The sequence below is a fragment of the Panthera tigris genome, chromosome X (assembly GCF_018350195.1).
Source record: "Panthera tigris isolate Pti1 chromosome X, P.tigris_Pti1_mat1.1, whole genome shotgun sequence".
In the NCBI taxonomy this organism is placed as follows: Eukaryota; Metazoa; Chordata; class Mammalia; order Carnivora; family Felidae; genus Panthera; species Panthera tigris.
Window position 1 is genome coordinate 66475235 of NC_056677.1, and position 26921 is coordinate 66502155.

A 26921-nucleotide genomic window follows, 5' to 3' on the forward strand; every position below is an offset into this window, starting at 1 on the left:
GCAACAACATTCTCTGGCAGCCACCTTGCCAACGCATGAATGTCTTAGCCAGAACTAACTCCCACCCCCCTACCAAAAGTGGAGAGGAGATAAAGAGTTTACAGAAATAATGCAGAGACATTGAGAGCCTTAAGAAAAGTCTGAGGACCTTGACAAAGAGGCTGTTGGTTCTAAAAACCTCAAATACATTGACAAATAGTTCTACAAAATGTTACTTAAAATTAAAATGCCTAATGTTGTTTCCAAGGGTTCCCCTGGACTTCTCCCCACATCACACACCAACGTACATGGCTGAACCCAAAGGCCATGCTTTTAAAAACAGAAAAACTAGAGTAAGCCTTGTTGCTCTTTAAGGATAAGGAATCAAACTGAGGCTGCTGGGACACTTCCCACTGAGATCAGTGCTATGTAAAGCAACTTCCCAGCAGAAACATGGTATAGTTCCAGGTGAGGGTCTCACCTTTTTTCATCCATGATTCAATGTACTTTATTCTCCATTAGAGGGCTGTCAATTTATCATTTAGTGTTACAAGTCTTGAAGGACAACAGATATCAAACAAGTTGAGAAAGTCCATGACTTTCTTGATGAACTCAATGTACTCATTGTCCACCCTGTCCTGGTGGATCTCCCCCAGCACCAGATCCTCTTGACCCACCGTGGCTGTCCTCTAAGGAAGAGACACTGCTCCAAGCTTTTTCTGTTCAGCTTTTTGTCAGCCTTTTTCCCCCCAGCTAATATTGCCACCTCCAAAACCTCCAATGTTTAACATTGCCACTGATACTTTTTTTGATAAATGCCAAGGATAAGCTCTTTAACACTGTGTAAGTTCTGTGTAAGATCAAGTAAAGAAAAGCCCTTTGAGAGGATGTTCTCTGGGAGCTGTTATTGAGACCAAATAATGATAATTCTCTTGGAATAGGATATTTTTGGGTTCCAAACACATTTTGACTTATCTAGCAGTTGTGAGTCTGTTTAATTTCACAGACATTATAATTTCAAAGTTAGCGGATTTCAAGGCCACTGTGGAGCTGGTAAAATGAAAATGCAGCAAGATAAAACTGTCAAAAAGCTCATTGTTCTTACCAAGATTTAGCTGCGTTTCTTGAATTAGTACTCCTCACATTATTGTAAGCCTTTGGTCATTTCCAGAGTTCTGACAAAATTCATTTTGACAATTTTCCCCAGGGTTCTTGTTTCATTTTTTGGAAGATTAGATTGTAGGATGTCCTTATTCCACCGTTTTGGAATGTTCACAATACATGGAAATCTAAGATTCAGAAGTCATTTCTCTTGTACTCTGGGCCAGTGATGAGAGTGGCAGTCCTGATAATCTCTGAATTGCCTTCAGAGTAATTTATTTATTTCCTTGAATAACAGATCCTGGCTTCTGTTTAGATGGTTCATCCATACTAATCAGCTTATGAACTGTTTACTTGGCCAAACATTTAGTGCATATTTCCTGTTTTTAAATGTAAGTGCTTGTTTTAATTCTTGTTATTTAACATACAACATTATATTAGGTTAGTTTTAATTCTTGTTATTTAACATTCAGCATTATATTATGTTTGAGTGTAAAATATGATAATTCAACAGTTCCATACATCACCCTGTACTCATCATGACAAATGCACTCCTTTATTCCCTTCACATATTAACCCATCCCCCACACTTCTCCCCTCTGGTAACCATCAGAATGTTCTCTAGAAGTAAAAGTCTGTTTTTTGATTTCTATCTCTCTCTCTCTCTCTCTCTCACTTTCTATTAAGATTTTGTTTATGTTTTAAGTAAACTATACACCCAACATGGGGCACAAACTTACAACCTTAAGATCAAGAGTCATATGCTCTAAAACTGAGTGAGCCAAATGCGCCCCTCTCTCCTTTTTACATTGCTTGTTTGTTTTATCTCATAAATTCCACATATGAATGAAATCATATGGTATTTGTCTTTCTCTAACTTACTTAGCATAATACTCTAGATAAATCCATGTCATTGTAAATGGCACTATCTCATTCTTTTTTTATAACTGAGTGATATTCCATTGTGTGTACATATATACCACTTCTTTATCCATTCATTAATTGATTGATGGACACTTGGGATATTTTCATATCTTGGCTATTGTAAATAATGCTGCTATGGGGTGCATACACCGGTTTGAATTAGTGTTCTTGTTTTGTTTACATAAATACCCAGTAGTACAATTACTATATGGTAAGGTAGTTCTATTTTTTTAAATTTTTCAGTGTTTATTTATTTTTGAGAAAGAGAGAGAGAGTGCATGAGCTAGGGAGGGGCGGAGAGAGAGAGAGAGAGAGGGAGACACAGAATCCAAAGCAGACTCCAGGCTCTGAGCTGTCAGCACAGAGCCCAATGCAGGGCTCGAACTCATTAACCATGAGATCATGACCTGAGCCAAAATTGAATGCTCAACCGACTGAGCTACACAAGCGCCCCAAAGCAGTTCTATTTTTAACTTTTTGAGGAAACAGTATTCCTACCAACAGTTTAAGAGTGATCCCCTTTTTCCACATTCTCCTTAACACCTGTTGTTTCTTCTGTTCTGTCATTTTGACAGGTGTGAGGTGGTATCTCATTCTTGTTTTGAAATGTATTTTCTTGATGATAAGTGATGTCGAGCATTGTTTCAAGTGTCTGCCGGCCATCTGTATATCTTCTTTGGAAAAATGTGTATTTATGTCCTAAGCACATTTTTCAATTGGAACACTGGTCTTTTCGGGTGTTGAGTTTGATAAATTCTTTTTATATTTTGGATACTAACCCTTTTTCCAGCACGTTATTTGCAATTATCTTCTCCAATTCCATAGGCTGCTCTTTAGTTTTGTTGACTGTTACCTTTGCTGAACAGAAGCTTTTTATTTTCATGTAGTCCCAATAGTTTATTTTTTATTTTGTTTCCCTTGCCTCAGGAGACATATCTAGAAAGAACTTGCTATAGCCAATGTCAAAGAACTTACTGCCTATGTCCTCTTGTAGGACTTTTATAGTTTCAGGACTCAAATGCTCACTTCAGCAGCACATATACGATAGTTTCAGGACTTACACTAGTGTCTGTCATCCCTTTTGAATTAACACTTGTGTATGGTGTAAGAAAGTGGTCCAGTTTCATTCTTCTGCATGTCACCACCCAGTTTTCCCACCACCATTTGTTGAAGTGTCTGTCTTTTTTCCATTGTAGCTTGAAATTTGGAGTTGTGATGCCTCCAGTTTTTCTTTTTTTCTTTCAGAATTGCTTTGGCTATTCGAGGTCTTTTGTGGTTCCATACAAATTTTAGGATTTTTTGTTTCAGCTTTGCAAAAAATACAGTATTTAGGTAGGGATTGCATTAAATGTTTAGATTGCTTTGGGCAGGATAGACACTTTAACAATATTTGTTCTTCCAATTCATGAGCATGGAATTTCTTTGTATTTCTTTCTGTCCTCTTTAATTTCTTTCATCACTGTTTTTAGTTTTCAGAGTACAGGACCTTTTCCTTTTTGGTTAGGTTTACTCCTATGTAGCTTATGTGACGGGTATAATTGTAAATGGGACTGATTCTTTAATTTCTTTTTTCTGTTGCTTCGTTATTGATGTATAGAAATGAAACAGATTAGTGTACCTTGATTTTGTATCCTGAGACTTTAATTAATTTGTGTATCAGTTCTACCAGTTTTTTGGTAGAGTCCTTTGGGTTTTCTATATAGAGTACCATGTCATCAGTAAATAGTGAAAGTTTTACTTCTTCTTTGCCTATGAGGATGCTTTTCATTTCTTTTTGTTGTCTAATTGCTGTGGCTAGGACTTCCGGTACTAGGAATTTATCCATTTCTTCCAGGTTGTCCAATTTGCTAGAATATAGTTTTTCATAATAGTCTCCTATAATTTTTTTCTGTTCCTGTGATTTTTGTTTTTATTTTCCCTCTTATATTTGTGATTTTATTTATCTGGATCCTTTCTCTTCTTTTTGGTAAGTCTGGCTAGTGGTTTATCAATTTTATTAATAGTTTCAAAGAACCAGTTCCTGGTTTCATTGAACTGTACTCTTGTTTATTTTAGTTTCTATATCATGCATTTCTACTCTAATTTTTATTATTTACTTCTTTCCACTTGTCTTAGGCATTGTTTATTGTTCTTTGTCTATCTTCTTTAGGTGTAAGGTTAGATTGTTTATTTTAAATTTTTCTTGCTTCATGAGGTAGAACTGTATTGCTATATACTTCCTTCTTAGGATTAGCTTTTCTGTATCCCAAAAGTTTTGGACTGCTGTGTTTTCATTTTCAATTGCTTCCATGTATTGTTAAAATTTATTCTTTGATTTCCTGCTTGACCTATTCATTATGTAGTACCATGTTAGTTGACCTCCAAGTTGTGATCTTTTCAGTTTTTTTTTCTTGTGTTTGGCTTCTAGTTTCATAGTGTTGTGGTAGGAAATGTTGGTTGGTATGACTTCAAACTTCTTGTATTTGTTGAGGCCTATTTGTGGCATAATACGTGGTTCATTCTGAACCATGTTATGTGAGCACTTGAAAAGAATGTAAATTCTGTTGTTTTAGTGTGCAGTGTTCAGAATGTATCTGTTAAGTCCATCTGGTCTAGTGAGTCATTTAAAGCCAATGTTTCCTTGCTAATTTTCTATTCTGATGATCTTCCCATTTATTAAAGTGAAGTGTTAAAGTCCTCTACTGTTATCGCATTATTGATTAGTTCCTTTATGTTTGCTAATTGTTTTGTATACTTGGGTGTTACCATGCTGAGGGCATGGATATTTACAATTGTTAAATCTTCTTGAAATATCCCTTTATTATTATATAGCACCCTACTCTGTGTCTTCTTAAACTCTTTGTTTTCATGTTTAGATCGTCCAATATGAATATCACTACTGTGGTTTCCTTTTGACATCCATTTGCATGATAAATGCTTTCCCATCCACTCACTTTCAATTTGCAGGTATATTTAGGCCTAAAACGAGTCTCTTGTATGCAGGATATAGAAGGTCTTGTTTTTTATTCACTCTGACACCCCATGTCTTTTGTTTGAAACATTTAGTCCATTTACATTCTCAGTAATTATTGCTAGATATGTCTTTATTGCTATTATGTTACTTGTTTTGTGGTTGTCTCTGGGATTTTCTGTAATCCTTTCTTGTCTTTCTCTCTTTCAGGTTTTGGAGATTTTCTTTAGTGATATATTTGGATTTGTCTCCCTTTATTCTTTGGATGTTTATTAATGGTTTTTGATAAATGGTTACCATCAGGTTTCTATATAAACTATTCTGAAAATAGAAGCCTATATTAAGTTGATCATTAATTTTGAACCCACGATTTTCTCCTCTTCTCTTCACATTTTAGGTATATGTTATTATATTTTATACCCTTTTTTTGTGAGTTCCTTGACTGATTTTTTGCAGAAATATTCATTTGTACTGTTGTGTTTCCTGCTTTTATACTGTCACTTTTGGACTCTCCATTCTTTTTTAAAAAGTTTATTTATTTTGAGAGAGAGAGGAGCAGGGGGAGGGGCATAGAGAGGGAAGAGAGAATTACAAGCAGGTTTCATGTTGTCAGCATAGAATCGAACATAGGGCTCTAACTCATGAACTGTGAAATCATGACCTGAGCTGAAATCAAGAGTGAGATGCTTAACCAATGAACCACCAGAAAGGTCTTTTCTTTCCACCAGAGTACCCTTTAATATTTCTTGAAGGGATGGTTTAGGGGTCACAAACTCCTTTGGTTTTTGATTGCCAGGAAAACTCTTTATCTCTCCTTCTATGGTGAATGGTAGCCTTGTTGGATAGAGTATTCTTGGGTGCATATTTTTTTTTCCATTCAGCACATTGAATATAACACACCACTCCCTTCTCTAGCTTGCCAAGTTTCTGTTGAGAAATCTCCAGCTAGCCTTATGGGGTTTCCCTTGTAAGTTAAGGACTCCTTTTGTCTTGGTGCTTTTAAGATCTTTTTATTTATCAGCATATTTTACAAATTTAATTGTAGTATATCTTGACATTGACCTGCTTTTATTGTTTTTGATGAGAGTTTTTTGTGCCTCCTGGATCTGAATGTCTGTTTCCTTCCCCAGATTAGGGAAGCTTTCAGGTATTATTTCTTCAAAAAAAAATTTCTGCCCCCTTTTCTTGATCTTCTTCTTCTGGGACTCCTATAATACAGATGCTATTACATTTGATGGAACCACTGTGCTCCCTAAGTCCATTTTCATGTTCCATAATTTTTCTTTTTCTCTTCTATTCAGCTCTATTATTTCTCATTATTTTGTCTTGTATATCACTAATTCATTTATCTGCTTCTTCCAGCCTGTTGTTCCTTGCATTAAGCCTGTTTCCAATCTCATTCATTGCATTCTTCACCATTGATTGATTCTTTTTAAATCTTTTATCTCTGTGGTAAGGATCTCACTGATATCTTCTATTCCTTTCTCAAGCCCAGAGAGTATCATTATGATTGTTGCTTTAAAGTCTCCATCAGGCATATTATTTATATCTGTTTTACTTAGATCTCTGGATGTGGCTTTATTTCGTTCTTTCATTTGGAATTAATTCCTCTGTCTTTGTATTTTGTCTAAGTACATACCTTCTTCTCTGTGTTAGAAAATCCATTTATGTGTCCTGCTCTTAAATTTTTTTATGAAGAAGAGGTTATGTAGTACCCAGGGCCTGGCACTTCAAGCAGTGTCTTGTGTGTCCAGTGTACACTCTGATATTGTGTTTTTCTGCTCTATCCTTCAGGCAGGTCATCTGCAGAGGCTCTCGTTGCCTTCAATGGGCTGTCTTTGGTCTGTGGCCTGAATGTGGTGAGTTTTTACTAGGTGTGTTCTTGTCTGCTTGTGAAATGAGACCTGACACTACCTCTGTCAGAACTGAGGCCCTGAAGAACTATCAGGTAGGAGACATGGTGTGGGCAGGGATTTGTGCTGGTCTTCTCCAGGAGGGGCCCACTATGCTGAGACTGAAGCAAGCTTCACGGAGAAGGGCAGAACTGCCAGAGCAAAGTGGGGGTGGAGCTTGGTATGAGCAAGTTAGGAAGCTATTGCTTCCTAGCAAGTGTTGGTGCTCTTCTGCTTCCTGCAGGTGAATGGTAAAATGGCACCAATCAGCTCCTTTGTTCCCAGAGAGGCATCTCTGTGAATGTTGCCCCACAGAGAGCTCTCCAAGCATAGTGAATTTTCTACCCCTTGTGTGCCTCAGGAACTCTTCAGATTGCTGTTTCCTGGCTCTCTGACCCGCATTGTTTTCCTGCTTTCTCTCCAGGAGCAGCAAAATGCCCTCCAGGCTCTATCCCAGCCCAGCTCACTAACTTTTAAAATTCTAGGCGTCAAGCCCCACTGGTTGCAAGAACTGACAAAATTCAGATCCTCTCATTTTCTGAACCAATGGCTTTGGGGAAAAGTTCTTGTGCATTCCCCTGTGTTTTTCTCTCTTGCCTTTCTCTGGGACCATGGCTCCTTCTCCTCCACATCACCTGTGATCTGTTTTTTCCCTAAACCATGAGTCCACACTTCTTACATTCTTCAATGTAGCCTCTTTTCTGCCTTAGTTGTGGAATTTGTTCTGTCACTCTCAGGCCAATTTCTGAGGTGTTTAGAATGATTTGATAGTTATCTATTTGTGTTCATGAAATGAGGTTTGCCTAGGGTCCTCCTACTAGGCCGTCTTCCTCTCATACTCCTATTATTATTATCCTTATTATTTTATATGTGTATGTCCACGTGTTTCAGCACCATTTGTCGAACGATCATATTTTCTCCATTGTATTGCTTTTGTTCTTTTGTCAAAGATCGGTTGGCTATATTTATGTGGATTTATTTCTGGTCTATTTTTTCCCTCAATCTATCTTTCTATTCTTTCACCAATGCACAATGTCTTGATTACTGTAGCTTTATATTAAATCTTGGAGTCAAGTAGTGTCCTTCATCCATTTTTGTTCTCCTTCAATATTGTACTGATTATCCTGTGTCTTTTGCCCTTATATATTAATTGTGGAATCAGTTTTGATTTCCAGAAAAGACCTTGCTGGAATTTTGCTTAGGGATGTTAAAGTCTTTAACTGTAATAGTAGGTTTCTATTTCTCTTTGCAGTTCTATCAATTTTTTTCTTACATGTTTTTGCGTTCTGTTTTTAGGCATCTATATTTGGTCTTTTCAGTCCACTTTGACAGTTTCTATGTTTTAATTGGTACATTTATTATGTTAATATTTCAAGTGATTATTGATATAGTTTTGTAAAATTTACCATATTTAATATTGTTTTCTATTCATAGCCCTTCTTCCTTGTTCTCATTTTTGTTTTCCACTCGACTTTCTTTTGCATTTTGTGGTTTTAGTTAAAAATTCTATATGATTCCATTTACTTTTCTTTCTTATATCAATTATTGTTCCTTCTTTTTACTTAAAAATATTCTTAATTCCTTCTTCCCTGTGGAGTTATTTCTAGAGAATGTGTTATAAGTCATAGAGGGTGAATGGGGCAATAGCTGAAACATCAGCAATGTTCTGGTCTCAAGGCTGTCAAACGTGATAGCATCATGAGATACAGAGCCCCATGATCTCCCCGAGGACAGTTAAAATACAAAACCTGCTGTAACTCCCTGACATTCCTTGAAACTGCATGTACTCCCTTCATGACTTCACATAGCCACCAGATGTATGTCTGGTTAATGTATAAAGATCCTTTGTGTTCTCTTTCCATGTTTTGATACTCTTTGATACTTATATCTAATGAAATATAAAATAAAGGCTATGTGCAGTCAACTGCTGCTGCTTTTCTCACACAGCCAGTCCTGCATGTCCACTCAGTCTGGAGTCTGAGAACTTTTTCAGTGCATAGCCACACCTTTTATTCTTTGTATTATTGTTGTTACTATTTTCACTTACATGTAAACATACATACATAAATTATATTTTTATATTTGTATTTATGTTATTTTAAATATAATTAAATATATTTATAAGTATATTATATAAATATATAAATATTCAAATTAATATAATATAGAATTAATAGTAGTAAATTAATATATTACTACTATATTATATATAATAAAAATAAACATAATATAAATATATAATATATAAAAATAAATATACATGAACATATATTTAACATTTATATTGTACTAATAAGAATATATAATTTAATTCTTGTTATTTTGAGCAAAATGTTATCCATTAGATTAATTAAGAATAAGAAAAAAATAAAAAGTTTTATTTTATTCCGTCTCCAATGATGTTTCTTCATAAATACCTGAGTTTCTAGCATATATAATTTTCTTTCTTTCTTTTCGAAGATTGTTTTTAAAAATTTCTTGTTAAATAGACCTACTGGCAGCAAATTCTTTCAATAATTGTTTGTCAGTGGAAGTATTTCTCCTTTATTTTTAAGGGTAATGTAGCAAGACACAGGATTTTAGGTCATTTTTTTTCACTTTCTCAACATTTTAAACATTTTGATACCCTTTATTCTTGCGTACGTGGTTTCTGAAAAGTCAGGTGTAATCCTTCTCTTTGCTCTTCAATAGGTAAGATGTTGTAGTCCTCTGGCTTCTTTCAAGATATTTTCCTTATTTTTGATTTTCTGCAGTTTGAATATTCTATGCCTATGTGTAGATTTTTGGTATGTATTCTCCTTGGTGTATTCTGAGCTTCATGGAGCTCTTAGATTAATGTGAGACATTAATTCTTCTTTGTTATTGTTCAGAAAAATCTTGTGTTATTTTCTCTATTCTCATAATCCTATATATACTTTTTAAGCTCTCCATTTCACAGATATTCTGTTCCCCTTTTTTCAGTCTTTTTTCTTTTGTATTTCAGTTTTTAAAGTTTCTATGTCTTATCTTCAAGCTCAGAGATTCTTTCCTCAGCTGTGGCCATGCTAGTAATTTGGTCATCAAAGCCTTTCATTGTTTCTGTTACTGTTTTTTATTTCTACCAATTCTTTCTTATTTCTTTCATAGAATTTTTATCTCTTTTGGGGAGAGGAGTTAAGATGGTGGGGTAGTAGGGGGACCTTATGCTTGCCTTGTCCCTCAAACATAGCTAGATATTTTCAAATTATTCTGAACACCCAAGAAATCAATCTGAAGACTGAGAGAACAAACTGCACAACTAGAGGGAGAAAAAACAGCCACATCTTGGAAGACAGGAACTGTGGAGAGTTGATTTGGAGAATAAAAGAATTGTGGGTGCTATGGAGGGGAGGGAGCCCTGATCACAGAGAGAAGAGAGAGACAGGGAAACAGTGAAAAGAATATGCAAGGGATTGCACAAGAAAAACTCTTCCCCAAAACTATTGACTGGGAAAAGTGAGGGGCTGATTATCACAAGTTTTTATAAGCAGTGGAGCTCAAAGTGTGAAGTTTCAGAAGTGTATGCCATTCCCCAAGTTGTGCCTGTCAGGCTTAGCAGTGCTGCTATGGGGAAGGAGCTCAGAGGCTGAGGAGCATGCAGCATGGTCTGAGGATCTCTGTGTCACACCAGGAGAGACAGTTGTTCTCAGAGTGCATCTCAGAGGCAGAACTGCCTCTCAGGAGATAAAACAGATGGTGGGTGCCATTATGCAGTCCCATTAATTAGCACAGCAGCAGAGCACCTGTTGATGGCAGCTGACCTAGAAACCAGCTTTTGGTTGTACTTTAACATAAACTCTGACCCACTATGTGGTTGTGCAATAGCTTTTATGGGACAAACTGGCAGCAGCCACAGTGCAGTGAAACCCTCCTCCAGAGGATCAGCATGGGCGGTACCTCACCAGGTCCCTAAAATTTGGAGTTTTGAAACCCAGCCATGCGTCTGAGATAAAACACAGGAGCAATGTACCACCAGGAAGATAGATGGCTCAAACACAGGGTGAAGTCAGGGCTCTGGTGGAAGCTTGGGACACAAGAAAGGAGATTGTTTGCTCTTCCTTGAAGGCCTTCTGAACAATGGCAGGTGCAAACTCCTGTCTCTGAGTATAAGAAGATGGGGTGACACCATTTTACCCCTGTCCATCAGCAGGGATAGCCTTCAGTTGACAACACTGCAACCCCAGTATACGCTGGAGCTGCTTACACCAAGCCCCGCCCCACTGCACCATGCAGATGCATCTTTACTAAGGTAAGTCAGCCTGAGATCCAGTGCAGCCGCACCCCCCACCCCAGCAGAAGACCAGCACAAAACTTCTGCACACACCAATTCTCCTTATCATAGAGAGCTGCAAAGTTACAGCTCTATGGGAAATAGAATCTAGCCTTTTCTAACAAGCAAACCCAAATACACCTGGTTAAAACTCATCAACACTGGACCAGGTCCAAACACTCCCCACTGAAGGCAAGGGGAAACTGCACAGGATGGATCTGAGGGAAATAGCATCCAAAACACAACACCAGAGTACACATAGCAGACACCAAAAAAAAAAAAAAAACCCAAAAAACAAAAAAAACAAAAAAAAAACCTTCCTAAAGTGACATGTCCTGGACAGTATTTAATATAGTCATTACATTCAGGAGCAGCAGGTGTAACAGGAAAACACACAGGAGACAGAGGTGTAGGTAAGATGGAGGAATTCTGTTTTAAATTTTTTCCTAGAAGAGAAAGAAAGAACAGGAAGAGCTCACAGCCAAAGATCTAATCAAAACAGGTATAAATAACATTCCTGAATGAGAATTAAAACAATAATCATAAGGATACTAGCTCAGCTTGGGAAAAACAAAGAAGACATAGGGAGTCCCTTTCAGCACTGATAAAGGAACAAAGACTAGTCAGCCCCCAAAAATGTTATAACTGAGATGCAAAACTGACTGATGTATTGACAAGGATGGAAGTAATAGAGGAAGGAATTAGATATAGAAGATAAAAATATGGAAAATAAGCTTGAAAAAGAGGGAAAGAACAGTACTGGATCATGAATGTAGACTTAGGGAACTCAGTGACTCCATAAACCATAATTACATTCAAAACATAGGAATCCTGGAAGAAGAGAGGGCAAAAGGGGCAGAAGGATTATTTGAGCAAATTATAGCTGAAAACATCCCTAGTCTGGGGAAGGAAACAGGCATCCAAATCCAGGAAACACAGAGAATTCCCATCAAAATTAACAAAAGCCAGCCAACACCAAGACACATCATAGGAAAAGTTGAAAATTACACAAAGAAAAATCCTGAAAGCATCAAAGGAAAAAAGGTTTTCATCCTACAAGAGGATACAAATATTGTTCACAGCAGATCTCTCCAGAAAAACCTGATATGCCAGAAGGGCATGGCATGATATATACAATGTGCTGAATAATAAAAAATATGCAGCCAAGAATACTTTATCCAGCAAATCTGCCATTCAGAATAAAAGGAGAAATAAAGAGTTTCCCAGACAAACAAACCTAAAGGAGTTCATGACCACTAAACCAGTCATGCAAGAAATATTAAATGGGAATTTTTGACTGTGAAAGGAACAACGCAAAAAAAGCCTAGAAAGGAACAGAAAAATCTCCAGAAACACCAACTTTACAGGTAATACAATGACAGTAAATTTATATCAATAATCTGAATCTAAATAAACTAAATGCTCCAATCAAAAGACATAAGGTATCAGAGTGGATAAAAAAAAATAAAATCCATCTAAGGGTGCCTGGGTAGCTCAGTCAGTTAAGCCTCCGACTTCAGCTCAGGTCATGATCTCACAGTTAATGGGCTCAAGCCCTGTTTCAGGCTCTGTGCTGATAGCTCAAATCCTGGAACCTGCTTCAGATTCTGTCTCCCTATCTGACCCTCCCCCACTCATGCTCTGTCTCTGTCCCTCAAAAATGAATAAACATTAAAAAACTAAAAAATAAATAAAAACAAGATCCATGCTGCCTTCAAGAGACTCAGACCTACTGACACCTGCAGATTGAAAGTGAGGAGATGGAGGAACATCTATCATGTTAATGAATGTCAAAAGAAAGCCAGAGTAGTCATACTTATATCAGAAAAACTAGATTTTAAAACAAAAGCTGTAACAAGAGAAGGGCACTATATCATAATTAACTGGCCTATCCAATAAATCTGATCATTGTAAATATTTATGCCCCCAACTTGAAAAACCCAAATATATCGGGGCGCCTGGGTGGCTCAGTCGGTTGGGTGTCTGACTTCGGCTCAGGTCATGATCTCACGGTCCGTGAGTTCGAGCCCCGCGTCAGGCTCTGTGCTGCCAGCTCAGAGCCTGGAGCCTGCTTCGGATTCTGTGTCTCCCTCTCTCTCTGACCCTCCCCCGTTCATGCTCTGTCTCTCTCTGTCTCAAAAATAAATAAACATTAAAAAAAATAAAAAAAAAAGAAAAACCCAAATATATAAATCAATTAATAACAAACATAAAGAAACTCATTGATAATACAATAATACTGGGGAACATTAAAAGCCCACTTACAACAATGGACAGATTATCTAAGCAGGAAATCAACAAGGAAATAATGGCTTTGAATGACACACTGGACCAGATGGACTTAACAGATATATACAGAACATTTCATCCCGAAGCAGCAGAATACACATTCTTTTCGAGTCCACATTGAACCTTCTCCAGAATAGATCATATATTGGGTCATAAATCAGGCCTAAAGAAGTACAAAAAGAGTAAGATCATACAATGCATGTTTTCAGACAGCAACACTATGAAACTTGAAGTCCACCACAAGAAAAAAATTGGAAAAAAAACACAAATACGTGGAGGTTAAAGAACATCTTACAAAGAATGAATAGGTTAACCAGAAAATTAAAGAAGAAATCTAAAAAAAATACATGAAAGCAAATGAAAATGAGAACATGACAGTCCAGAATCTGTGGGATGCAGCAAAGAAATTTGTAAGTGGGAAGTATATAGTAATACAGGTCTACTCTAGAAGCAAGAAAAGTTTCAAACACAACCTAACTTTACACCTAAAGGAGCTAGAAAAGGAACAGCAAATAAAGCCTGAAGCCATCAGAGGAAGAGAAATAATAAAGACTAGAAAATAAATAAGTGAGATAGCAAAAACAAAAACAAAACAGTAGAACAGATCAATGAAACTAAGAGCTGGTTCTTTGAACGAATTAATAAAATTGAAAAGCCCCTAGCCAGACTTATCAAAAAGAAAAGGAAAGGACACAAATAAATAAAATCATGGATAAAAGAGGAGAGATCACAATAAGCACCAAGAAATACAATTAGATTATTATGAAAAATTATATGCCAACAAACTGGGAAATCTGGAAGAAATGGACAAATTCCTAGAATTATACAAACACCAAAACTGAAACAGGAAGAAATAGAAAATTTGAAACGACACATAACAAGCAAAGAAATTGAATCAGTAATCAAATATATCCCAACAAACAAAGTCCAGGTCCAGATGGCTTTCCAGGGGAATTCTACCAGAAATTTAAAGAAGAGTTAATACCTATTCATCTCAAACTGAAAAGATGGAAATAGAAAGAAAATTTTCAAACTCATTCTACAAACCCACCATTACCTTGATTCCAAAACTAGACAAAGACCCCACTAAAAAAGGAGAATTACAGGCCAGTATCTCTGATGACCATGGATACAAAAGCTCTCAAGAAGACACCAAGAAATTGAATCCAACAGTACATTAAACAATTATTCCCCACCATCAAGGGGGATATATTCCTGAAGTGCAGGGGTGGTACAATATTTACAAATCAGTCAATCTGATACATCACATTAATAAAAGGAAAGGTAAGAACCATATTGTACTCTCAATAGATGCAGATAAAGCATTTGATAAAGTGCAGCACACATTCTTGATAAAAACTTTCAACAAAGTAGGGACAGATGGAACATACCTCAAAAACATAAAGGCCATCTATGAAAGACCCACAGCGAATATCATCCTCAATGAGGAAAAACTGAGAGCTTTTACTCTACACTTAGAAACAAGACAGGCATGTCCACTTTCACCATTGCTATTTAATATAGTAGTGAAAGTCCTAGCTCAGCAATCAGACAAAAAATAAAAAATAAAAAGCTTACAAATTCACCAAGAGGAGGTCAATCTTTCACTACTCATGATGACATGACACTATGTAGAGAACATGAAAGACTGCACAAAGAAAATTACTAGAACTTACTCATTAATTCAGCAAAGGATATAAAATCAATGTATACAAATGTGTTGCATTTCTATTTGCCAATAATTAAGCAGCATAAAGAGAAATGAAGGAATCAATCTCATTTAAAATTGCACCAAAACCCATAAGACACCTAGGAATAAACCTAATCAAAGAGGTAAATCTGAGCTCTGAAAACTATAGAACACGTATGAAAGAAATTGAAGATGACACAACAAAATGGATAAACATCCCACGCTCATGGATTGGAAGAACAAATATTGTTAAAAAGCCTACACTACCCAAAGTAACCTATATATTTAATGCAATCACTATCAAAATAACATCAACATTTTTCACAGAGCTAGAATAAACAATTCTAGAATTTGTATGAGACCACAAAAGACCTTGTATCTCCAAAGTACTCTTGAAAAAGGAAAGCAAAGCTGGATGCATCACAATTCTGGACCTCAAGCTATATCACAAATCTGTAGTCATCAAGAGAGTATGATACTGGCACGAAAACAGACACATAAGTCAATGGAACAGAATAGGAAAGTCAGAAACAGACCCGCAATCCTATGGTCAACTAATCTTTGACAAAACAGGAAAGAATATCCAATGGAAAAAAGACAGTCTCTTCAGCAAATGGTGTAAGTAAACTGGACAGCAACATGCAGAAGAATTAAACTAGACCACTTTTTTTACACCATACACAAAAACAAATTCAAAATGGATAAAAGACCTAAATGTGAGACAGGAAGCCATTAAAATCCTGGAGGAAATCACTGGCAACAACCTCTTTGACCTCGGCCATATCAACTTCTTACTAGACACGTCTCTTGAGGCAAGGTAAACAAAAGCAAAAATGAACTATTGGGTCTTCATGAAAATAAACAGCTCCTGCACAGTGAAGGAAATAATCAACAAAACTAAAAGACAACCTAGGGAATGAGAGAAGATATTTGCAAATGACATATATGATAAATGATTAGTATCCAGAATACATAAAGAACTTACCAAATTCAACACCCAATAAACAAAGAATCCAGTTAAGAAATGGGAACAAGACACGAATAGACATTTTTCTAAAGAAGACATCCAGGGGTGCCTGGGTGGCCCAGTCTATTGGGCGTCTGACTTCAGCTCAGGTCATGATCTCACACTCCCTGAGTTCGAGTGCCACATTGGGCTCTGTGCCCTCAGTTCAGACCCTGGAGCTTGCTTTGGATTCTGTGTTTCCCTATCTCTCTGCCCCTCCCCCAGTCATGCTCTTTCTCTGTCTCTAAAAAAATTAATAAATGTTAAAAAATTTTTAAAAAAAGTAAAGAAGACATCCAGATGGCTAACAGACACATGAGAAAAAGCTCAATATCACTCTTCCTCGGGGAAATAACAATTAAAACCATGATGAGATACCACCTCATAGCTGTCAGAATGGCTAAAATTAAGAACGCAGGAAACAACAGATGTTGGTGACAATGCAGAGACACTGTGTGAATGGAAACTGGTTTCATCATTCTGGAAAACAGTATAAAGGTTCCTGAAGTATGTAAACCTAGAACTATACCATATGACCCAGACATTGTACTAGTACATGTTTTTGCAAAGATACAACATACAGATTCAAAGTGCTACATGCACCCCAGTGTTTATAGCAACATTAACAATAGTCAAACTGTGGAAAGAGCACATATGTCCATTGATTGATGAATGGATAAAGAAGCTCTGGCATATATGTACAATGGAATATTATTCAGCCATCAAAAAGAATGAAATCTTGCCATTTGCTATGATTTTGATAGATCTGGAGCCTATTATACTAAGTGAAATATGTCAGGCAGAGAAAGACAAATATCATATCATTTCACTCATATGTGAAATTTAAGAAACATAACAGATGAACAGGGGAAGGGGGAAAAAGAGGGAAGCAAACCATAAAAGACTCTTAAGTACAGAAAACAAATTGTGGGTTGATGGAGGCAGGTGGGTGGGGGATGGGCTAATTGGTTAATGGGTTAAGGAGGACAGTTGTGATAAGTCCTGGGTGTCACATGTAAGTGTTGAGTCACTAATTTTCTACACTTGAAGCCATTTTTCCATATATGCTAACTAGAATTTAAATAAAACCTTGAAATAAAAAATAATTGAAAAATTTTCATATCTTCCCTAATACCTATTGTTCTTGCATTTTGTCTTTTTCCTTTAATCTTAATCATAGTTGTTTTTAATTCTCAGTCTGATAATTTCAATATCCTAGCGATATCTGAGTCTGATTCTGATATTTGCTCTGTCTTTTCAAACTGCATTTTCTTGCCTATTAGTATGATTTTTGAATTTTTGAAATCTAGAAGTGATATACTAGGTAAAATAAGTGGTGATTATAGGCCTTTGGTTGTATATTTGTAAGGTATGGGGGAAAGTAAGTGGTCTATAATGTTTAGGTCTCAGTCTTTCAGTGAGCGTACAGTCTCTGGACTGTACACCTCACAAGTACTTAGTTTATTCCTTTCCCCTTTTAGATGGGACAGAATAGCTACCATGGGAAGTAGTTGGATATTTCTCTTCCTCCTTGTGGAAGGCTAGAGAGGACCGGAGTTCACTGATATTTGTTAGACTCCTAGTAGCTTAGGCTCTGGTAAAATAGCCTTCCTTAAGAAAAATAGAATGCTGTGATGTATTTCAAAAAGGTTACTTTTCTTCTCCTCCTGCAGAAAGCACAAGGGGACTTTTCTCTTCTCCTTTGTTGGCCTTGAGCTAAAACTCAAAAAAGCTTGATAAACCTTCTATACTCTCCCAGAGTTATTAAATCTTATACTTGTCCACACTGATCCTCCAAGCTATTTGTCAATTAAAGTGTTGTTTTCCTACCCTGGTACTTGTCCCACAAGGGGTTTCTGCTTGTGGGTTCCTGCTCTGGTAGCTTATGGTATTTTATTTTATTATGGTAGCTTATGGTATTTTAACTTTAAAAAACAGCAAGTAGCTTATCAAGGCTATAGTGTATGTAAAAGGCAATGGTACAACATATGCCTGGAGAAGTAGGTCATTTAACTATTTAGTTCAATAAATATTTAGAAAAATTTATATGCGCTAGGCTCTATGTTAGGAACTAAAGGTCTATGAATTAATAAGTCATTGCCCTGAAGGTGCTCACATTATTGCATGGGGAGGGGGAAGTAAGGAATACAGATAATTTTAATATAACAAATGGAATACAGTTATAGGGGCATGCATGGTGTGATAAGGGACACTGAGTGGGGAGACTTAATACAACTTTATTTCCTATAGAAAATTACATTCTAGATGGATGGGAGATGGGATAGATGAGTGATGGCTATTAAGGAGGGCACTTGTGATGAGCACTGGGTGTGGTATGTAAGTGATGAATCACTGCATTATACTCCTGGTACCAATAGTGCACTGTATGTTGGCTAACTAAAATTTAAATGAATAAAAAAGAAAATGACATATAAACTGCATCTTGAAGAATAAATAAAAAAAATATCCAGAAGAAGAATGGTAGGAATGGCATTCTTAGAGCAAAATAAAAATATGACCATAGCACAGAGGTGACAAATAGCATATTTCATAAAAGAAATCACAAACATTTTGGTATAATAAAAGCATAAAATCACAGGAAGAAAGTGGTAGGAAATAAGAGTCTAGAGGTGGGTACAAGTGAAGTAATGACCAAATTTTATTTTGTATGCCTGAGCTTTACACTCTTCCTTATTGAGAGTCAATAACATGTTTTAAGCAGGAAATTACATTATAAATTTGCTATTTTAGAAAGGTAAATATGGAAAGCAATATATTAAATGGTTTGGAAGATGATAAAACCAAACACAGGAAGAGCTTTTAGGAGGGTATTACTCTGGTTACAGGGACAGATATTGAGGCCATGAATTAACAAAGTGAAAATGAAGAGGACATAGATATGATAAAGGTAAAAAATGAAATTAACAGAATTTAGTGATAAGTTAAATGTATAATATAAAGGAGAATTGTCAAGAATATCTTCCAGGTTTCTAGCATGTGTGACAGTGTTACTGTTAGCTGATTTAGAGAATACGAAAGAAACTCATGCTTAAAATGAAAAAAAAAATATGAGGTAATGTATCCAATTTTGGACAGGTTGAGTTGGAGTTTATAAACATTGTATTCCATTTAAAAAAATGAATTACAGTAAAACTTTGGTTTGTGAGCATAATTCAATTCCTGAAACATGCTTGTAATCCAAAGTACTTGTACATCAAAGAGAATTTCAAGAACCATTGGCTCAGTTGTGATCGCATGATGTTCAGCATCATGTATTACTCATATTGCAAGACATCACCTGTTTATGAAGTTAAAATTTATTAGCAATGTTTGCTTCTCTTGTGGAACACTCACAGAATGTTACTCCTAATCCAAGGTTTTACTGTATATTTATTTTTAAATTTTTTTCTTAATGTTTTTATTTATTTTTGAGACAGAGAGAGACAGAGCATGAGTAGGGAAGGGGCAGAGAGAGAGGGAGACACAGAATCGGAAGCAGGCTCTAGGCTCTGAGCCATCAGCACAGAGCCCGATGCGGGGCTCGAACTCACAGACTGTGAGATCATGACCTGAACCAAAGTCGGACGTTCAACTGACTGAGCCACCCAGGCGCCCCTGTATATGTATTTTTATAATATAGCCCTCTGGTTGTAAATATTTCTGTTTCATATATATGAAATATTTGAATATGTTTAGACTTCTGTTTGGTACAGGTGGAAATGTGGTAAAGATGGTGTGTGTGTGTGTGTGTGTGTGTGTGTGTGTGTGTGTCTGTGTTTAAGGAGCTTCTCTTAAAATCTCTAAACTCTGGAGGTTGTATACAGTTCCTGAAGACCTTGTCTTTGCTACAACATGTATACTACTGACATATTTACTGTCTGAATCTACATGGTACCTTGAAGACAAGCTGTATTTGTGTCAAGCTTTGGCATGACTTTCTTTGCCAAGTTTTGAAGCTGTCCTGCCCAGGCCCCAGATTCACTAGATTACCACATCCCCACTTCCAGGAGTTTATGGCACCTCTCAGAGGCACTCAGATTTCGGGTATGACTCCCTCTGCTACTTATGGGACTCCAAACCATAATCCCTTTCTGGTCTTGGGAAATTTCATGATCTTTCACCGCTCATACTTCTCTCTCCTCAAATTCATATATTCCATTCTGTGTTTCTAAGTCTAATCACCTCAGGTTTCTTAGGCTGCTGGAAAACAAAAACTAATAATATTATATTGTCTGAAAGCAACTTCTGCTTTTAGCGCTGAATTTCAAGCCTCCCCTGAGACAAGAAGGTACAAGAAAGAGAAAAATACAGCAAGAACAAAATATACCTCAACCTGGGTTACCTTGAAAGCTGATCCTGATTCAAAAGTCTTGCTTCCTTATAGTTTATTTGATAAATGATCCTAGACAGTGGGAGTGATGAACCAGGGAAGGAAAAAAATCCAATCATGCAGAATCAAGCTGGCTACTGCTGTGGATAGTTGATATTCAATCTAGATGGACCATTTTGAGAAGATATATAGAATTAACCTCAGAATGACCTGCCTAAAGAGTATTGTCTACCCATTTACTCCTGGCTGTCATTTAGGTGAGGATTGTGCTATTGGCTGTTAAATCCTAGTAACTTTAAGATTGAGCATGTGTGAATGCAGAATGAGATCTTACAGTCATTCCATATTGTGGTGTCAGAGAAACCCTGACAAAGAAAGTGCACAATACATAGGGGCAGCTTGAGATGAGGTACTGTCAGCATGAAGTGGGATTGTAACCTGCACAATAGCTTTTGTCAAACATGTCTGAAATCAGCTCTGAGGGTGAGAAGCTGTGAAGTGGTACTCAAGATGTGTCATAGAGTCCATTCATTGCACCACTTACTACTGCCTTTCATTATTTCCATTACATTTTTAAATGAAATTTCCAACTACACTCCCTACAAAAGACATGAGGAAGATGAATAGAACATGCCACCATTGTCTCTGCTACTAAAACTGGTCCCAAGTCCATATTGATATTCATTGTTTGACTCCTTTACTTTCAGTCTATTTTCCCCTCACTCTCAACTAGTAATTTTTAAAGTTTTTATTTAACTCTAGTTATCTCCACTAGTACTTTTGCTAATATAGATTGCTTATCTGATGGGATGACCCAAATTTCAGCCTTAAAGGGTCCGAGTCCTTAGTGGACTTTTGTTTGCCAGGCTGTGGTAAATATAATTGTTTATTAATCATTATCATAAGGCATGAAAGCACAAAGAGAAACCCTAGTAAATTCTCTGGGTTCTAGAAATTTCTCCTTACCTTGATTGTGTAAGAGTAATCTTAGCTCTTCATGGTAATAGCATTGGTTTCCCCCATTCATATTAATTCATTTATTACCTGCTCGTCCACTTTTCTGAGAAGTTTTAAATGACCAAGTGGGTATTGTAGCTCCATGTAAAATGGCACCCTACATTCTCTTTTTTTTTGAAGCATTCTTCCCCATCAATACAAGGGCTTTAGGGGCGCCTGGGTGACTTAGTTGGTTAAGTGTCTGACTTTGTCTCAGGTCACAATCTCATGGTTCATAAGTTTGAGCCTCACATCAGGCTCTGTGCTGACAGCTCAGAGCCTGAAGCCTGCTTCAGATTCTGTGTCTACATCTCTCTTTGCCTGTCTCAGCTCACACACACTCTGTCTCTCTCAAAAATAAATAAACATTACAAAATACAAGAGCTTTAAAGCTGGAAAATCTTAAGAATTTGGGTATGGAAAGTCATAGCCTACAAGTGTTAGAGAAGCGAATCTCATTATTTCCTGGACCAATTTATCCTATCTACTAAGGATATAGAGCCATATATCAGCTACTGGTTCAATAAATATACTTTATACTGGAGGATCACACCTCAACTCTGAGGGTAGAGCTGCCAAATGGGCCCTTACTGAGCCTTTACTAGGGCATTTACTTAGGCTTGATGATTCTAGATTATGTGATATATGGTAGAACTAGTAGGTCCCAGATGGAATAGGGCTTTTGTAATTGACCAGCAACATAGTGGTTAGTTGGTGTCTTTGAAGGATATCTATATCAAGACCTCAGATGATGCTAGCAGATTGGGCATTTGGTCACAGAGGTAGGCTTATAAAGCTTGGTAAAAAAAGAAGTACTTGCATAGCTCTTATTCTTGCCATCATAAGTCAATTTATTCATGGTCCTATTACAAAAACACTGGATGATAGCCTAGAAGAGTAGCTGGCTAATATCTATAGGATGAATTATCATGTTCACTTGGATGTTAAAGATGTCCTTAACATTACTGTGTGTTATAAATTTCCTCATGGTTTTCCCATTCCTGTAGGTCGTTCACATGGCTCTTGAGTATGAGGTGCATAATGCTGTATCCAATAGGCCAAACCAAACACAAGACCATCCCATTTTCAGGAGTGAAGAAACAAACTCCACCTTTTAGTGGGAGGAGTTGAAAAGTCAGAAGGAACAGGATAAACAATTGCAGTCATTTTTACAATAAATTTATTATACACATCAAGTTGATAACCAGATGTACTACTGAAAACCTTGTCAACTGGGAGTATTTCCACTTATTTCTGTCCCTTAGGGACACCTATGCATGTGGCTGGTAGATGCAGCAGCAGACTATTTTTGGTTCACAACAACATACTGAGCCTACCTAACCATGAAGCAGACCCTAGAATACATACACATATATATACGTATATATATGTATGTATGTATGTATGTATATGTATAAATATATACACATATATATACATGTATATATACATACATATATATACATATATATGTATATATATATTATATATATATATATATATTAACAAAACATATAATATAGAGGCATCAATGCAACAGAAATAACGCATATGCAGTCTGGGGTTTCTATTTGTGTAACTTATTTGGAACTTTGGGACCAGTCTATTGCATGATGGATTGCTATTGAATTGGTAGATCTAATAAACAGCTCGTGATGGTTAGCTCTAGTGGTTTAGTCACTTGGTCATGTACTTAGTCTCTACTAGGGTCTAGTAGTACATTCAAATCTACTTTTCAAGCATCAAGTAGTTTTGTTCCACAGAAGTCATGGCCTTTTTCCATAATCACTGAAGTCTGTACTATACCTCTCTAATTGGAGTCAGAGGATCCCCATCCACTATAGATTGATTCCTCCAACACCATTATATCTGCTAAATGATATGGCCTGAGAAACAGAGCAGCTTTCACTCATATCTTTTTTCAATGTCCCCTTTGATGTGAAGCCTAAAATTAAGGCTCGATATTATATGATGCCTTGACATCTGAAACTAGAAGAGCCTCAAATAGCCTAACTACAAATTTCCCTCTTTTCTGCTTTTGTGGATAAGGTCTCCTATTCAGAAAACCCTCCTTATCAAGGGTACCTTCCCAATTCCTGCTAATCCCTGAGTAGTGGGTTTCAGTTCCCTGCTAGCTTATGGAATTATTCAAATAAGCCACTTTCATCTTCTCACCAACCCCCCCCCCTTGATCCAACTGCTTTATACAGCCGTCTTATTCATTCTCTTCCTGATTGAAACACACATATTCTCCTATGAGGTATGTGGTGTGTCCTCTTTCCCTGGGCTGTGAGTATATGTGACTAATAAGCTATCGTTCATTTCATCTCTCCAGTGTTGGTTGTTGTGTTTTGGCAATGAAACCAACTCCAGGGTGTTCCTCATCAATGGGGTAAATGGAAGCAGTTAAAACACCCTCTCTTAAGTGCTCAGAGCCTTACTTAAACTGTGTCTTTTCATCACAATTCTAGACTTCAAGTTATATTACAAAGCTGTAGTAATCAAAACATTATGGTATTGCCACCAAAATAGACACATAGATCAATAAAACAGAATACAAAACCTAGAAATAAACCTACAACTGTGTGTTAAATTAATCTTTGGCAAAACAGGAAAGAGTATCCAGTGAGAAAAAGTGTCTTCAACAAATGGTGTTGGAAAAAGTGGACAGCAACACGCAAATGAAGGAAACTGGAGCACTATACACAAAAATAAATTCAAAATGGATGAAAGACCTAAATGTGAAACAGGAAACCATCAAACTTGTAGAAGAGAACAAAGGCAGAAATTTGACATTAACTATCCCATCTTCTTACTAGATATGTCTCCTGAGGTAAGGGAAACAAAAGCAAAAATGAACTATGGGAATTCTTTGAGACAAAAAGCTTCTGCACAGTGAAACAATCAACAAAACTAAAAGACAACCTAGGAAATGGGAGATAATATTTGTAAATGACATACCTGATAAAGGGTTAGTATCCAAAATCTATGAAGAACTTATCAAACTCAAAACCCAAAAAACAAATAATCCAGTTAAAAATGTACAGAATACATTAATAGACAGTTTTGCCAAAGAAGACATCTAGATAGCTAACAGACACATGTCAGATGTTCAACATCACTCATCATCAGGGAAATACAAATCAAAACAACATTTAAAAAGCTACAATGAGGTATCACTTCACACAAGTCAAAATGGCTAAAATTACACCATACACAAAAATAAAGTCTAAATAGATTAAAGGCCTAGGGGTGCCTGGGTGGTTCAGTCGGTTAAGCGTCTGACTTTGGCTCAGGTCATGATCTCGAGGTTCGTGGGTTCCAGCCCCGCATCGGGCTCTGTGCTGACAGCTCAGAGCCTGGAGCCTGCTTCAGGTTCTGTGTCACCATCTCTCTCTGTCCCTCCCCCACTTTCACTCTGTCTCGCTCTCTCTCTCAAAAATATTAAACATTTTTAAAAAATAGATTAAAGGCCTAAATGTGAGATCTGAAACTAAAAATCCTAGAAGAGAACACAGGTAGTAACTTCTTCAACATTGGCCATAGCAACTTTATTCTAGATAAGTCCCCTGAAGCAAGGGAAATAAAAGCTACAAGAAGAAAAAAGAAACAAAAAACTAATGGTACTTAAAAAAAAAAAAAAAGCCGCACAGCTGGGCTCTGTCGTAGGGATTATGGCCAGAGTCACAAAAGATGAGTCCGCAAAGTGCAGTTAAGTAAAGGTCCTCATATTTGAGTCAAAATGAGGCCCTGACTCCAGAATGAAGCTTCCTTTTATTAGGATAATTGCTAAAGATTACGTGCATAAATTCAGCTAAGCAAGTGTGTTAATCAATCTAATGGTTTAGCTTTTCAAGGTTGAATTTCGAATTCATTGGTTTCTATAACACTAGGAAGGGTCAAGTGTGAAGGAGGATCCAGCCTTGGACAATGTTAATGGCTCTAGGCATTCCTAATGATCTGCAGCCACATTCAGGTGTGTAAACATGTCCTAAGGACTTACACCTTCTCCAGCCCTTCCCTTTTGATGTCTTTTCCTTTGATTCTTCTCTCCTGCATCTTCCACAACTCCCCCTTTTTCTTTCATTTGGCAAAACTGGAGGGCAAACATAAAGGCTCCTGAGACATGTCCTTGGCTTTATTGCTGTCCTCTACCCCAGAGTAGGTATATGAAAAGTAGTAAGACAAAGATTAATATATATATATATATAAAACAATCGCAGAAAAGCTTAAGGGTTTTGTATAATTGATTGGATTCAATTCTGAAATTTGGTTAGTTATCTCAGATAGAGAAGGACCACCAGAAATCATCTCAAGTTTATTTTTGAAAGTTTCATAGATGTCCTTTTGCAATTGAGCTATATCAGCAGAGGTGTTACTTTGATTAAGAAGGTGTTGACTCACCAGGTGCCATGATATCTTAGATTGATTATATGCATGGGGGGTGACACAAAAGGTGGTTATGTCCCAATCACAGTGAAGTTTTATCTGTTGTTGTAAACTAATCAATTGATCTCCTAGAAAAAGAACAGCTTGTTTCAAGTCAGATAATTGGCTCTCTCTTCGGCTATCAATCAGCCATTAGCTGTTCCACAGCCTTTCTGAATCTTGATGCCAGTTTTGTACAAAGTGGGTGGTTTGTACAGTCTGATGCAGCACAAAACTGACTGTTGCTGCTGCAGCTGTAATAGCTATAATCCCTATAGCTATAATCCCAGAAGTTATCAGTAAAGCTACAAACCATCGGGTGCGGTGTAAGACACATTTCAATATTTCATCTATGAGAAGCATTTCAGGGGAGTGTTGCCAAGACCGATCCATGATTACAGGTATCCAAACCCCATTATGTGCCTTAAGGGTACATAGGTTTTGTTTTTCCTGGTTAAAAGAAATAGAATTAAGACAAGTATAAAAAGAACAATTATGGCAAGTCAGAAGATTGTTATCAGGGTCCCAATGAGGCATGCCTAACATAAACAGAAAAGGAAGTCTGACACATACTTGAATTTTATGAGTCTCAATCTAAAAGAGATGGAGAATTTATTTGAAATATTCATTAAGTGGCTTTTCCAATTGGCCATGCCTAATAATCCAGTACCAATTTTCCAAAATTCTGAATGAACTGGCGCATCAGGTAAACGTGGGCTGGGGGGAGTCATCCCTCCTTCATGCCATACAATGGGTTCAGATGTTACATCTGAAATGATGTTGTCTTGATATCAACGCCATAGGAGCTCTCTTTTGGAGTATTTGGTCCGAGCAGACCCTACAGAGACCCAATTAATGATGGTTCCTTTGGAAGTATTAAGAAGAACTCTACCAACCTCTCCTCTACAGAGCTCTCAGTTAACCCATTCCTCAAGATTTATGATCTTTCTTAATTGACATTGAGGCAATTTAAGAAGGTGATAGTATGTAATTCTTTGACTTCTCATGGAGACTCCCCGTGGCAAGTACAATATAGAGTCGTTAGTCC

At 36.9% G+C, this 26921-nt stretch overlaps 1 pseudogene; it reads right to left on the reverse strand.

Annotated features, from left to right (window-relative positions):
• Positions 1 to 404: 404 nt before the first annotated feature.
• On the reverse strand, positions 405 to 26266 carry LOC102948642 (annotated as a pseudogene).
• Positions 26267 to 26921: the final 655 nt, after the last annotated feature.